At 43.0% G+C, this 16,063-nt stretch overlaps 1 protein-coding gene across 6 annotated transcripts in view; it reads left to right on the forward strand.

The window, feature by feature from the left end:
- Positions 1–10,419: 10,419 nt before the first annotated feature.
- March8 (membrane associated ring-CH-type finger 8) overlaps positions 10,420–16,063 on the forward strand; it is an 89,538-nt gene continuing 83,894 nt past the window's right edge. For 2 of the 6 annotated variants that reach the window (XM_023708401.1, XM_023708400.1), the window contains exons 1-2: positions 10,605–10,786; positions 10,919–11,038. The gene's annotated coding sequence lies outside the window, so the exon portion shown is untranslated. The other 4 variants (XM_012513195.2, XM_004648158.2, XM_023708402.1 and 1 more) reach the window with 3 other exon arrangements.

Below are 16,063 nucleotides of genomic sequence, written 5' to 3' on the forward strand. Positions count from 1 at the left end.
CAGGACTGGAAGGAAGAAGGAGGAAGTGTCATGGAGGAGATAAGCTGTTATTTCAGGGATTCAGTCATGTTGAATCAGAGCCATGATAATTTAGCAGTTTGTACTAGTGATACAGGGAGAAAAACTGACTTCAGGGGGGTGACCTCCAAATGATACTGGGAACCTCCAAATGACAGAGGGCAAAAATGATCTCCTGACTTGACCTGGACGAGTTTGTGTTCTCTAAAACCGAAGAATGAATCTTAGGAACAAATGGAGGCTATGAGCAGAATATATTTATTGAGGGAAAGAATGCTCCTGTCTGAGAAAGGGATGGGAGGGAAGCCCGAGTGGGTAATCTCTGGGAAGCTGTCTCTTCCAGAGACTTTTATGGAGTAAAACCATGCAGTGAGGCAGGTCTCAGGTGGTGGAGAACGTGGGAACTCACTTAGGTGGATGTGGGGTGGGACAAAACTAAGGTCACCCAATGGGATTACAAGCACCATTGCTCAGGTAAAATTGATTAAGTCCAGGACCAAATGGGGAAGCGAGTCACACAGCAAGCGGCACGAATGCAGAACAGGACTTTATCAGGTAGCCATCCAGTAGTAGTCGGATTAACGATTCTTCTGGCTCCCTCAGGGTGATGATCAATCTCGGAGGCCAATCTTTAGGGAGGTCAGCATTTGTTTACTCTTTGGTCTTTAGGTCTGGCCCATGGTGGGAGCATCCATACCCCCCAGAGTTGCAAGATACCTTGTCTTCTGTGGTGTCTCCTTCGAGAGCCTGGCCCTGTCTGACTGCCTATGATATTTCTATGTAACTCGGCTGCCTGCAACACTAGGGCCAGAACCTATTAAGCTGCCCACAACAATATCATCCCTGTATCAGGAGGAGCAGGAAAGTAAAAAGCACAGCACACACACAGATAAACCAGGCTTGCAGATTTTAAAAGCTGAGAACCCCAGCCCAGGTGACTCTCAGTGGGTTTCTGAGTCAGGTTGACAAGAATGATCCACAGGGTGCCAAACCATCTCATGTTTTTTCCACAAGAATGCTGGTCCCAGAATCCACTCTAATTAAAGTACATGTATGAGATGCATCCATACATGTGAACATTTAAGAAAGTTCAAATGAGGAAAAGGACACTGAAGGTCAATCCAACACATCTAACAAGCATATGCTCTGGCCTGAAGCCTCAGAGATTTCCTGGCTCTGTTACTTTCATTTTCTGCCTCTCTCACAAGTGTTGTAGGCAGCTAAATTAGACAGAAATATTATAGGCAGTCAGACAGGGCAGGGCCCTCAAGGAGACAATATGGAACACAAGGTGACTTTATCACTTTGGAAGAGACAGACACTCCTGCTGTGGGCCAGACCTCAGACAAATTACCACCCCCCCAGTATTCCAGCCCACTTGCTACATGACTCACTTCCTCATTTGTCCTGGATTTAATCAATTTTTACCTCAGCAAGGGCCAGCCAGATAGCTCTGCGGATTAAAGCACCCACTTAGGCAGATGCAGGGGCTGAGGGTTCGATCCCCAACGTGCCGTGCTAACCCATCCCCTGGGGCGCCAAGAGGTGAATGAGACTGGGCATGGTGGTGCATGCCTGTAATCCCAGTGTTTGGGAGGCTGAAAAACTGGAAGGATCACTGAGTCCGATCTGTGTAGGTAGCCTCTCTACTAAACACATTTAAAGAAAAAAATTTACCTCAGCAATGGTGCTTGTAATCTAATTGATTGACCATAGTTTTGTCCCACCTCATGCCCACCTAAGCAAGTTTCCATGCTCTCCAACTTAGTCCTGCCTCACCACATGATTTTGTTCTATAAAAATCCCTGAAGAGACATCGTCCCTGGCAATGGGCTCAGGTTTCCCTTCTGTCCCTCTCTCAGACAGGAGCTTTTTTTCCTCCAATAAATATATTCTGCTCTTAACCTCTGTTTGTTCCTAAAACTCATTCTTCAGTTTTAGAGAAACATTCTCATGCAGGTACCTTTCAGGTTGGGAGTTTTATTCCCCTATATCACAAGGAAAGGAGTAATGGCTCTGGGATGTTGCCCAGATTCATGGGAGTTGAGGACACATGGTCTCCCTGCCCTAACTTTGTTACTTTTGCTAATAAAGTTAGAAAATGCCAAAAAAGCAAAACAAAACTTATAATAATGAGTTACGTCACAAAGACACAAGAGTGACATAAATGTGCTTCTAGAGGGAGTTGCCAAGTGAGTATTAAATGAACCACAAAGGTCTCTGCCAGGGTGACAGCAGCAAGTGCTAGGAAGGAAGACCAAGCAGGGGAAGGGGATGTTGAGAGTGTTATAGGCAGCTGAATTAGATAGAAATATTATAGGCAGTCAGACAGGGCCAGCCAGATATGGCCCTCAAGAAGACAAAAAGGAAGACAAGGTGACTTTGCAACTTGGAAGAGACAGACACTCCCTATGGGCCAGACCTCAAGACCAAGACAAAAGAGGAAACAGCTACATATTTCCCTCGTGATAGGCATCAGGGCATATTCTAAATAGGTATCAATCACTTTGAAAGAGCCCAAATGAGTCACTAACCCAACCCGGGGACAGGAAGGGATCCTGTCCTGTATTCATGCCCACTTGCTACGTGACTCACTTACCCATTTGGTACTGGATTTAATCAATTTTACCTGAGCAATGGTGCTTGTAATCTCTTTGGTTGACCATAGCTTTGTCCCACCTCATGCCCACCTAAGCGAGTTCCCATGTCTTCTCCACCTTAATCCCACCTCACCATATGGTTTTCCTCTATAAAAGTCCCTGGAAGCTTCCTAGGGACAACCCACTTGGGCCCCTCCTCTTGCCCCTCTCTCAGACAGGACCTTTTCCCCCCCAATAAATATATTCTGCTCATAACCTCCATTTGTTCCTAAAATTCATTCTTCAGTTTTAGAGAACACGAACTCGTCCCAGGTACCTTTTAGGTTGGGAGACTAGTTTTTCTCCCTGTGTCATTTGAAGGTTCCCTGTATCAAGAGGGGTACTGGCACACAGATGTTCACAGGCAGTCTCTCTGAAGGAAGCTGGTTTTTCCAGTGTGGCAGAGAGGCAAAAGTAAAAGAAAGGAAGGAGGGGGCCTTTATTGCCATTGAGGAGAACATGGAGAGGATCTGAGGGAGATGTGGGGGCAATCCTCTTGATATAAGGGAATGAAACTCTCAGCCAGAAAGGATATCTGGGATGAGTTTGTATTCTCTAAAACCTAAGAATGAATTTTAGGAACAACAGAGGTTAACAGCAAAATATATTTACTGGGGGAAAGAAAGCTCCTATCCGAGAGGACAGAAGCAGGATCAGAGTGGATTGCCCTGGAATCTGCCATTTCTAGGGATTTTTATAGAACAAAAATGTGATGAGGTGGGTCTAAGGTGGAAAACAATGAAACTCGCACATGAGGTGGGACAGAACTATGGTCCATTGATAAGACTACGAGTACAACTAAGTTGATTAAATTGGGGTCAAATGTGGAAGTGAATCACATAGCAAGCAGGCATGAATATGGAACAGGGGCTCTTCCTGTTGGGGGTTGGGTTATTGATTCTAGCTTTCAGGGTGGTAGATACCTGTTTAGAATATCAAGCCCTGATGGCCATCCCTAGGGAAGTATGTGGCTACATACTTTTGTCTTGAGGTCTGGCTCACAGGGGAATGTATCTCTTTCAAATTACAAGGTCACCATGTCCTCCATATTATCTCCTTGAGGGTCCAGCCCTGTCTGACTTCCTATAATATTTCTATCTAATTTATTTTATTTTATTTTAATTTTTTGCGGAACCGGGGATTGAACTCAGATACTTGCACTTGCCAGGGAAGCGCTTATTCCACTGAGCCATCTCCCAAGCCCCTCTATCTAATTTAGTACCTTCAACCCTCTGACCTGAGAACATGGAAGGCTGAGATTTTATGAACTTTCGCTAGGAGCAGAGTTTGAGGGGCAGGTTCCATGACACCTAAGGAGCTGGTTGGGGTCTCACCTTATAGGGAAAGTTGAAAGGAAGTTGTATTGAGGACTGGGGGTGGGGATGAAGGAGGAGATGGTCTTTGGGAAGACAAGCTGTTGTTTTTGGGATCCAGCCATGTTGAATCAGGGCCATGATAATTTAACAATTTGCATGTAGGCCAGAATTTATCAGAAGTGAAGTCACAAAGGAAGTTGGGAAATGAAGGAAATATTTTGTTCTAGAGGAAACCTAATTCAGAGCCTCATGGTTGCAGGCAGATATTACATTGCCAAGCTACATCCCTGTCCCTCTGAATTATATTTTGAAAAATCACTTTTTAGGGCCAGAGATATAGCTCAGTGGCACAATGGCCTGAAAAATCACTTTTGTGATTTTGTAGAGAAGATAAAAGATCTTGTAAGCAGCACAGATGGTGACTGGGAGAATGTAGCTGGACTAGCTCTCTAGTCCTCCTTTTGGGGCAATAAAGAATGAAGCCAGCAAAACAGCAAACATAATGGACAAATTTGTGTTTATTAGGAAGAATAAAAAAGAAGCTCCCCACTACTTTAAGAGAGATGGTTTATAGATGCACACGATAGATGGTGAAGTCCATTTGGGTTTTATACAGTTTCTGGGACTTGTGTATGTCACAGAAAGCATGGATACTCCTGGTTACAGATAGGCCTTGGTGGTCTGAAAAGCAAGGTATTTTACTCCCTTTATGGTCTCCTGTTTGACAGAGGATCTATATTTTTTGTCCCTTGCATTTTTACTAGGCCCTAGTAGTCCATTCTGATATGCTAACCCAAGCACTTAGGCCTGGACTTTTAGTCTTTTTTAACTATTTAGGACGGATGCACTATCTGTCAAACAATCCCCTCTCTTTCCTGGCTTCTGGAAAACAGTATGCAGGAACTCAAGGGCTATGGCTGGGAGCAGCATCACTGTAGCCTTAATTGCATAATTGCAGTAAAGGAGATCCAAAGGCAAGTCTTGTGTGTTGTCCTCTTCTCTTCCCTCCCATCCCCTCTCTTCTTCTCTCCTCCCCTCCTTTTTCCTCCCTTCCCATCCCCTCCTCTCCTAGAATGCAAAATGAAACTATAAAAGTTATCTTTTTTTCTTTATAGACAAGAAGCTTCTCCAAACATCCAAAAGCCAAGGGAGTAAGCTGCTACCTCCTCTCTGGTGTCCATGAATGCACAGAACATACAGATGTCACCCAGGAGATAAGGGCTAGGTTCTTTTCCCTGGGGTATGAATGAATCCCAAGTCTCCTGTGTATGTTCAGGTGGTAGCAAGTGGGAAAGATCTGGTGGCTGATAAAACCACCAGCATCTCTCCTGAACAGCTTGTACTCAGTTTCTTATTTTATCAAATCACAAATAAGCAACACAAAAAAGTCACATTCATCTAAACAACTAATTTTTCAAGCTGTCTGTAGAGGTGCTGCTTGTCAAATTACAAAATTATGTGAAATTTAATGGTATAGTTCGGTTTTATTTTTAGTTTTCTGAAACTGGGTCTTGCTGTGCTTCCAGGCTGGTCTTGGACTCTTGTGCTCAAGCAGTTCTTTTGCTTTGGCCTCTCATGAAGCTGAACTATAGGTATGTGGCCCACACCTGCCTTTTGCTTTTATCTTGACTCTAGGATTGGGCAACACCTCATTTTGGGAGATGGAACAGGCATTCTAATGAGCTGAGTGAAGGTTGGCTTCATAGGCAGAAACAGGCCAAGGAAAGCAGAAAACAGAAGACACAAAGTAGAGAAGTCACTTTAATGCTATTTTTTTTTTGGTCAGGGTCAAAGTGGAGGGGAAGTTATAGCTTGGATTTTGAATGTCCTCCCAAACTCATTTGCTAAAGGCTTGTTCACCAGCAGATGGTATTTTGTGGAAATATTTGCCTCATATAAGGCTCTAACTTCATCAAATAGATGCATCAACCCATTCCTCCATAATTTGGGAGGTTACAGTGGGAGGAGCTCATGAGGCCACAGTCTTGGGGTCCATGAGGAGAGTGGCTCTCTTCTGCGCACCCTCTGCCATGATGTTTTTGCCCTGCCTCAGGCTTAACAGCAATGGAGTCAACTGGCCATGAACTGAGCCCTTCCAAACTATGACCCAAAAGTACATCTTTCTTTTCTGAGTTGTCACTTGTAGGTATTTTGTCACGTTGATGGAGAACTAGCATGGGGATTTCCTTATTGTTGCCCTAAAGTTGGCCCAGTTTGAGGTGTCTTTGTTGACTTTTGAAAAGCTGAGCTAAATCCTACTTATGGCTTGGTCATGGAACTACAGCATGAGTCCCTCCAGTTTGGTTTGGCCTGTTGTCCTCAGGCAGGAGCTTGTTCTGCACCCATGGCCTCCTTGGTATTTTACTCACTTGTTCCCTTTTTCTTGTTCATCTTATCTAAAGGTTACTCCCCTACCTGACTCAAAGATTTCTTTCCTGTCATTGCCACCATCTTCTGATCTATGTTTTCTTAATTATTAGGGGTTGGGGAGATGGCTCAGTAGAATAAGTGCTTACCTGGCAAGCACAAGCGCCTGAGTTCTACCTGTTACCATTTATTAGAGATAATCAGAACTTTAACTTTACAATCTTTATTACTCTCAAGTTCTCAATGATCCCTTTGTTGCCACATCCAAAGGCTGAGTCTCATCTAACTCAACCTCACATTTTCTCCACTTAGGCTTTGAGGCTCCCCTCTTCTGGTTCCTCTACGTCTCAGTTCTCTTCCCAACTTTCCTTTCCTACTGGTATCCTTATCTCTACAGTGGCACATGATTACCCTTTGGCTCTCTTGTTGCAATTATGCAATTAATGTCCTCGGTCAGCAACTATCAGTGATTTTCAAACTGTAAGCCACATTTGTCATTGGTTAAAAAAATCAATAGAGTTGGGAGCAAAAATTTTAAAGAAACAAATGAGAAAAAGGATTGTGAATCCTATATGGGAAGGATAAATTTGCTTCTGGCAACTTTTAGTTATATACATGTATTTGGTCAGTATGTAAAATGTATTTTGTATCTTAGGTTGAGGTCTGTGTGATCTCATTTTATCCTGGGGCTTAAATATCATTGACATAACATTATTGATTTATTTATTTATTTAGGTACCAGGGATTGAACTCAGGACCTTGTACTTGCCATGCAGGTGCTTAAGTCACTGAGCTATATCCCCGGCCCTGACATAATTTATATGTGTACATTTATACATAAAATTCCAGTTGTTGCTGGACAGCTGCACCAGCTACATCTCTATCTAAATTACCAAGTGGCACTGAAAATTTAAATTACCCCAAATAAATTTCTTGGATCTGTCCCCCAGGCCTTATTGGCTCAGTATGATATCCTTTGCTTAGGTTGGGCAGGCCCAAAACTTTGGAATCAGTTTTAACTGTGTTCTTTCACATTTACATCTAATGTGCAAATCCTATTGGTTCTACCTTTGAAGTACACCAAAAACTATTTTGCATAGGAGGGCCAGAATAAGGAAAGAATAAACAAAAAGATAATTGAGACATATATTCATAGTTATTGATTAAAGGATTAGACATTTACGCTGCACTATGATTTGGATAGGTATCCACCAAAAATCTATGTGTCAAACGCTTGCACTGTTGGGAGATGTGGAACCTCTGAGAGGCGAGCAGTTTAAGAACGCTCTAGGTCCCTGGAGGTTACCCCTGAAGAGCACTGGGCCTTCTCCCTTTACTCTTAGGCTCCTGTGCAAATGGTTTTGCTGTGTCACATACCCCACTGTGATGCACAGCTTCATCAGAGGTCCAATGCTTCCCCCTACCATGAACCAAATAAAGCTTTTCTCTGGATAAATTAATTATCTTGGTCTTCTGTTACAGTGACAGAAATCTACCAAATGCAAACTTGGGAATTAGAAAACTTGAACTCAGGCCTGACTCTACCACATAATGGCTGTACAACACCTTAGAAGGTTATTAATTATCTTTTCCTTTGGAAATTTTCCATTATTACATGCATTAGCTTAGTGGGAATACTGCTCTTTGTGTTAAATGAAGTGCCATTACAGACTTGCATACATTTGCCATACACAGCAATACATTTTGTTTATAGTGAAATCCAAACTAAAAAACTAGAGCATGCTTTATTCATTTAACTGTTGGTGGAGAGTTGGGTGTGATAGTCTCAGGTAACATAGGTTGCTTGGTTAAAGCCTGATTTCTGTAGTAACATCTAATGTCTCAGATGGCCTAGGAAAGGGTGGCAATTCTCTATGTGGCAGAAGCTATGGAAAGATGGCTTATTAGAGTCTGCAACAGCACAAGTAGGAAAGCTGTGGAATTACTCCCTTGTCACCAGGCCAGCACTCCTCCTGGAGAGAGTACTTTATCACCTATGAGCAATCTCCTTCCTGCCAATCTTGCTTTCAAAGTGCATAGGCTTCTTCCCATTTGCACTTTGTTCCCTTGCTGTTTCCTCAACTATGGTCTAGGTGGCACACATCTGAACCCAGGGTTTGGCACACTCAATTGGCAGTCCCTTTTCCTCTGAACATTAACTGAGCACTATGTGTGCTGGGAACTTTAAAGCACCATGCAGACATCATGTCTGTAAGGCTTCAATTGGACATGACACTTCCAATGCTTAACCTATCTGCCAGCAGAGTCATTACTCTCAACTCCGCACCAGTGTTCTCAGCAAACACAGAATTTTGTAAAAGAGGTAAGATGGGGCAGGGGATCTTTCAAATACTCAGTTAAGGACACCTAAGCACTCACACTGGACACCTGAAAGACTGCCCACTGAGGCACAAAGCATCCAAAGAACTTTGACCACTGAGGTTTGTAAAGATCTTCCTGTCTAATGCCCCTTGCCTTCTTTCAAGCCCTATTATAAGGGCCTGATTCTTTTTGCCCTTTTCACTTTCTGTCTCCCACATGCCACACTGCCCTTACACAAGCCTGGTGGTCTCAGTCTCTGCCTCATGTCATTCCTTAAAATGTCATTTCATCTCACCCCTATTAGAGTTTACAATTAGATCTCCCCCAAGTCTACAGTGTGTGGGGTGGACAAGTACTTGTGGAAGGTGACAGGACTGTGCTGCTTTATCGTTGACCTGCTGTTTGAAGGCAGAGTTTGGTGGGCATAGGCAAGTTACAGGGGACATGGCCTGGGTTTTTCTTCTTTCTTGGCTCTTCCCTTGATCTCTCTCTGCTTTCTCAACTCCATGCTATGAGCAGCTACTCCTCTTGGCCATGCCATTCTGCCTTGTAGACAATGTACTATGGACTTTTAAAACCTATTAAACTATAGCCGAAATAAACTCCTTTAAGTTGTGGATTTTGGGTACTGTGCCTCAGTGATTAGGAAAGTGACTAAGACAATCACTCTGTTGAGTAGACAGCATCTTCCTCTTAGATAGGTGAAGAGAGGATCAGAGAAGTTAGGGAGTTGCTTTGGTAGTAATGGTAGAGCTAAGTGCTTTGCCTACGTAAGCAATGACCCTGAGCCCTTCGGTAAGACTGACAGATGCTTCTGGAACTAGGAAAGTGCTGCCACTTCCTGAGGAAAGATGCAGGACTCTACACCCATCCATTAGTGAAGCAGCCCTTGGCCATCAGGTATGGCTTAGGTGCACATTATACCTGAAAGACAGCTGCTCCGCCTCCTTGACACATGCTGCAGGAACAGTAGGAAGGGTTCTTCAGGGTGTGGCAAGTGGTCTTTAACTACTGGAGAAAGTTCATCATCACACTTTCTGAGTGTGTCACAGTAATGAATAAGGTGTTTTGACTTTTCTGTATTGACCTGGAGGCTATTTCGCATTCACTGCTTTGATCCTAACAGTTTGTTGTTTACTCAGACAAGAATGCAGAGTAAGCAGAATTGTCCAGAGGAACCTGGTAAGCCACACAACAGGTCACTTCTAGATGACAAAACACTTTTGAAATATTTGCAGGGCTTTGCTTTACATTGTCATCAATTTGCTAAGAGATGATACAGGTATTTTGTCTTTTACACAATTTGCAAGACTATAATGAGAGAAAACTGTGCTAACACTCCTATGAAGTTTCATCTAGAACTGCTGGAGTTGGTGAAAACAGTCATCATAACAAATGAAGAGCGGTACGCTCCGGAAAGCTTGATGTGGACAGAAGCTGAAATCAAGCGCACATCTGGACTTTATATTCAAAGATTACGCTCCATGAAGAGTAAACATAAATTTTAAAAGGCAATATAAGTCTGATATACCTTCCAAGCACCCCTTTTCCAGCTGGCAGGGGTGGGCCGTGAGCACCAGCACACCTGCCCCTCTCCATGCCCTGCGGGGTCTCCAGCACCTCGCACAGCGGTTGAGTTCCCGCCCACCGGCTCTGACGGAGCTCTCCGCTCGTCGCCCGGCAACGCCTTGCAGGCCCCGCCCACAAGGCCACGTGACACTCGTCACGTGACGGGTCAGCGGGTCGGGTTTCGGCTGATCAGCGTCGTCTGGCAGCGAGCCCTCGGGCCGGGGGAGGCTCTCAGGCTGCGAGCTGGGCGCCCTCCCGAGGCGGCTCTGCGGCTCGGCCGCGTCCTCACACCCCGCCGCGGCCCAGGCCAGCCCCGCGCCGTCACGCAGGAGCTGTGGCTCTGACGCGCGGCCTGCGACAGGTGGCCAGCGGGTGGGGGGTGGCGACCCGCGTGGACCGGGCCCAGCTGGGGTGCGGGGCGCGAGCGTGGCCCGGAGGGGGTGTGGCCCGGCCTGACGCCTGGCGACTTCAGGCTGTTCGCTGGCTCTTTTCTTGCCGTCTGGGACTCAAGTCTCTAGAGAGCTGCGGACGCCGGCGCTGCGGGGCCAAGAAGAGGTGGGCATGTTGTCTTTTGATAGGTCGCTTGGGTTTGTGTTTAAATCTTTATCTAAAACGTTTTCGGTGAACTTGTCAGGAGGGAAATTTACTAGTAACTTAACTGTTTGTGTTCATGTGTTCTTAATGCAGCGAGACCTCCGTATTACAGACGTGTGTTGGAAAAGCCCAGTTTGCAGAAAAGATGAAAACGAAACCTTTCTGTGACCCTCCCCCTCCAGTGGCTATAGGTTCAGAGACTGCCTTTTTTGGGTGTGTATTAGTTGCATGGAATCTTAAGATGAATCTCTGAGTGTGTGGAGTTTCGTTTTTCTTCAGATTTTGATTGTATACCATGCAGTTAGGCAATTAGTATATACTGGGAAAAGGCCCCAACGTTTCCCATAAAGACTTCCCACCCTTTCTTGTATTGCAGGCCAGAGGAAGTGGGTGTGTTTTTTATACAACAAGATCTCAGCCCATTGCTGCTTTCCTTGTTCAGGCACAGATTGGGAGGAGCAGACTTATTTTGAGGCCAGGAGAATGGATTAGGATAGATCCTGTGCAAAACATGAAAACGGGAAGAGGATATGAATGAAATGTTAGATTCATGGACTGATGTGAGCATGCTCATTTACTAAATTGTGAAACCTTAAAGACTAATTTGGATTTGGGAGAACTGGCTTTCAGGGAAGATCTGTCTCTTTCATATAGTAATGGAACATACAAACACAGTAGTAGGTAGTAGTGTGCAGGCATACACAGTTGCCAAGCTTTTTAAAACTTAGGAGCAATGCATTGTTTTCTAATTTGTTATCTTGGGATGCTAGTGTTGATTAAGGATTCACTGGAAGTTGAAGTTTTATGTTAAAATTTGAAACCGTAATCCTTTTTCGGTGTGTCTGTTTGATGTTTCTGGGAGTTGAGCAGGATTTGGGGGTTTAATCTGGGTGGAATCTCAGGTGCTGAGGTAGTGCTTTCCAGAGAAATGCATCTCTTTGCTCTTTGGTTTAACCTTAAGGCAAGCCACTTACTTTCTTTAGTTCTCAGTTTCTGATACAAAGTGTGGGAATTCGATTTTTTTTTTTTTTTTTTTGCGATACCAGGGATTGAACTTGGAACCTTGCACTTGCCAGGTAGGCGCTTATGCCACTGAGCTGTATCCCGGGTTGGTTACTGCTCTGTCTTTTGGCTGTGGGTAGGGTTGCCAGATAAAATACAGGATGCTCAGCTGAATATGAATTTTAGATAATCACTGAGTATGTTTTAATATAAATATTAAATATTGTTTTTCATTTATCCAAAAATCAAATTTAACTGGGTTTGTCTTTTTTGTTTTTTTTTTTCTTTTGGTGGAAGCAGGGATTGAACTCAGGCCCTTGAGCTTGCCAGGGAAGCACTTACTCCACTGAGCCATCTCCCCAGCCCTTGGGGGTTGTCTTTTTTTTTTTTTTTTTCAAAATTTTATTGATAAACAGATAGCAATGAGACAGTTTCATATCAAATTGGAAGTACAGTTTCAACAAATAACACACTGCATATATTCTTCTTAGTGGTTAATTGCTGTACAAGATGCAGACTTGAAATCCTATTTACAAACACCATTAGAACAAATCATTCTATTCATTAAGAGAATGCATCTATATATCTATCCTAACAGGGTTTGTCTTTAAAAGAATTTTTTTTTGTCACTGAGTATGGTGCTGCATGTCTGTAATCCCGGCACTTGGGAGGCTGAGGCAGGAACATCTGAAGGTTTGTGGCCAGCCTGGGCTTCATAGTGAGTCCAGGCCATACTGAACTACATAATGAGTTTCCATCTCAAAAACATAAAAATTAAAAAACAGAGACAAGTTTTGGCTATGTCTGACAGCCCTAGCTGCAACACTTTAGTTTTACTACAACAGGAAGAAATTAATTGAAAGCATAGACAGGAATGAATTAATTGAATAGTTAAGAATCCCTACTTGAGGCTGGAACTCTAGTTTGGTGGTTTAGAGCATATTTACTTAGCATGTATGAGGCTGTATGTTCAAACTCTAGAACCAAAACCCCCAAAGTAAATGTGAAGAAGCCCTGCTTATTATCAGTAGTAGTTTCTAATTCTTGAGGAACATCACTTTGTTGTAGCAGTTCTGTATCTTCCATTACCATATATTTGGGCATATACTCTTGGTGGAAAGTAGTTTAAAAGATTTGAAAGGAAATATGCCATTCAGTTACTCAAAAGAATAAAAAAAAATGGGAAAGATGGATGGAATAAATGTTAGGAGAATACAGTTTATCAAAGAAAAAGTTGTGCTAAGATTTCTGAAAATAACATAAATGTAAATCGTAAAATGTCATATTACTATTTTTTCCCTGTAAAAATTCTAACCCTACCTGTTCTTTAGCTAAATGACCAACTTGAAGACATTTTCTAAAGTGATGTGCTATTTGGATAATAAGCAGTCTAAGAAAGTTCTTATCCTTCTGCTTCTGCCCTCTGAATAGGGAAGATGAACAGGATATGCATCATAAATATTTTACAGTTTACTGATTTTTGGCAGCCTCATTGTTGTTTTTACTCTAGTGGGAATTTCAACATGGAAATTCTTTTTCAAGGACTATAATTTTTAACTCCTCATGTATTTTAGTTTTATGTTTTGTTTTTGAGACGTGATCTTGCTATGTTGCCCAGGCTGGCCTGAAGCTCTTGGCCAAAGGCTGTCCTTAGCCTCCCAGCTGCTGAGATTATAGGCATGTTACACCATGCTCCACTGACAGGGTTTTTAAAAACTAGACCTTATTTAATTTCACATCTTTGGAATGTCTGAATTTTCTAATTTATTTATTCTTTCAGTAGTCGGTGGGACACCTGGCTCTCCTGTGGTGAGCTAGGCTGAGGTGAGCAGTGCCCAGGCTCTCCTGGTACATGTCTCTGATTGAGGAGTAGATCAGGTGAGATCTGAGGACAGTCAGTGTGAGGAGAGCCTTGGAGTGACAGTGATAATGTGGCACTTGTGGGCAAGTGGTGAGTAGCACTTATGTTGCTAGTTGATTGGCACAGTTCCTTGGAGGAGGTGATGGATGCAAGAGGGGCCAGGAAGGCGGGCAGACAGATGGGGAAAGATGCAGCTCAGAACAGGAAGCCTTGTCTAAAGTTGCTGCTTTGTTGGGCTAAAAATCATTGGTGATATTTTTTTCTATGTGAATCACTTTTATGTCTGCTTTTATGTCTCATTGAATCTGAAAAATCTTCAGTTGTCAGTGATACTCTGAGGAAACATTTATGGAATTTGTCACATACAAAAAAAATATGCGTTCCAAAACCAGAATATTGACCTACTTCCTCTGCCACCTCCTTTTTCTTAGAAGTGGCCACAGTACTGTGTTCTGTGCTTGTCATTTCTTTGATTTTCTTGTTTCTATTAGCCCTCTGAAGTATTATTTGCTTTTGCTTGTTTTCTTCGTGTTTTACAGCTAGGAATTGAACCCAGGGCCTCTCTCAGATTGTGCTTTTACCTGTAAGTGATGTCCTTAACCCCTCCCTGCTTTTGCATATTTTTGAATGTTTTATAAATGGCATCAGGCTATTGTGGGTTTTCAGTGTGATTCTTTTCACTTTCAGTTAGGTTACAAAGTATCACACACTTCCTTTCCTCCAAACCTAAGAATTTTCCTGGAGTCCATCTGGAAGGCAGCTGTTGTTTAGAGAGTGTACACAGTAGTAATTTTTTAAAGTCGCTTTCCCATGTTGTTACACTATTTTGCTCTCCTACCAGCAGTGTGAGAGAATTGCTTCTGCTACTCTGTGTACAGCCTTTCCAGTGTTGGAGAAAATCATGTATCTAATAAAGTCCAGTATCTAAAGAATGTGAAGAGTTCTTACACCACTACAGTGTGAAGCAGCAACTCAGAGTGAAAGTGGATAAAGGATTTGAATATGGATTTCTTCGGACAAGAATTGGTAATGGCCAGTAAATACACAAGACGTGCTTCATGCTTAGTCATCAGGGAAATGCAAATCAAAATTAGAATGAAAAATTTTGTCACACATATTAGGATGACTGCAAATGGAGAGTAATAACAAGTGTTGGTGAGGTTGTAGGAAACTGGAATCTTTCTCCATGGTTGGAAAATTGTGTAGTGGTGTTGCTGCTTGAACAATAGGGGCCGACACTGGGGATGCCACATGACAGAGTAGTGCCATTCTTGGATGTGTGCCCAAGGAAGGGAAAATATCTTCATACCCAAAATGACACGAAAGTGTTCACAGAATGGTGGTCAGAATAGCCAAAAAGTAAAAACAGCTTGTGGCTATCAGTTGAGTTGACTGAAGCATTGGCCTTTGTACAATTGAACAGCGCTCGGGCATAAAAAAGGGCGGTACTACCTGATGCTGTGTGCAGATTCTGCTAAATGATTAAAGATAGGCACAAAAGGTTGCACAGCATGTGATTAAAGAAAGGAGTACACTGATACAGTATTTAAGTTGCTTTTACCAGCAAACATATCTTTGCAGAGGAAAATAAGTTATTATACTCTGTTTGGTTTTTTCCCCCTTGGTTTTACAGTAGGTTAGTTTTCCAGATGTTTTTATCTTCTAGGTATTGAGTAGACATTGTAGTATTCACAAAAGTCACCCTAACCTGCCCTTTGGTACCCTTTATAGCCACATCTTTGGAGTGCTGAGCGTGTCTTTTCACTCTGAGCTGCACCCTGTAATTCTCTTGCCTTTTTATCCATATATTTTTGGTTAACATTGTAACTACTTTTTTGAGCTCTAGTGCCAATAAAATTTTCCCTTTACGTGCATAGACTCTTTAGGTAAGTGTTGCCTCTATAACTTTCTATGGTGTTGGATGTATGCTGTATTTGCTTGGCTCAGGATCACAGGCACAGCCACACATGCCCACTGAGGACTTGACATGCCTCATCCTTGTTCTGGGGACTGGCTGACCTTTGGTAGTGTTTCATCACTGTACATGTATTGAATGTGTATTCTGGCTGTGATTGTCACTTGTCCTCTGATGATGGGAGTGTCATTTTTTGCTTCATCACAAGTTGTGGTGATGTGAATGCTCAGTATGTATTCACAGGCAAGTGTGTCCCTGGGTGTGTAGTCAGAGATCTAGCTTCTGGGTTATAGGGTGATGGCATTTCTTAAATTTCCCTTCTCTCTGTCTCTGTCTCTCTATGTGTCTGTCTCTCTGCCTCTGTGTGTGTGTGTGTGTGTGTGTGTGTGTGTCTGTCTGTCTGTCTGTCTGTCTGTCTGTGTCTGTGTCTCTGTCTGTCTCTCTCTCTTTCAACTTGCAC

This window comes from Octodon degus, unplaced genomic scaffold (genome assembly GCF_000260255.1).
Source record: "Octodon degus isolate 3935 unplaced genomic scaffold, OctDeg1.0 scaffold00357, whole genome shotgun sequence".
NCBI lineage: Eukaryota > Metazoa > Chordata > Mammalia > Rodentia > Octodontidae > Octodon > Octodon degus.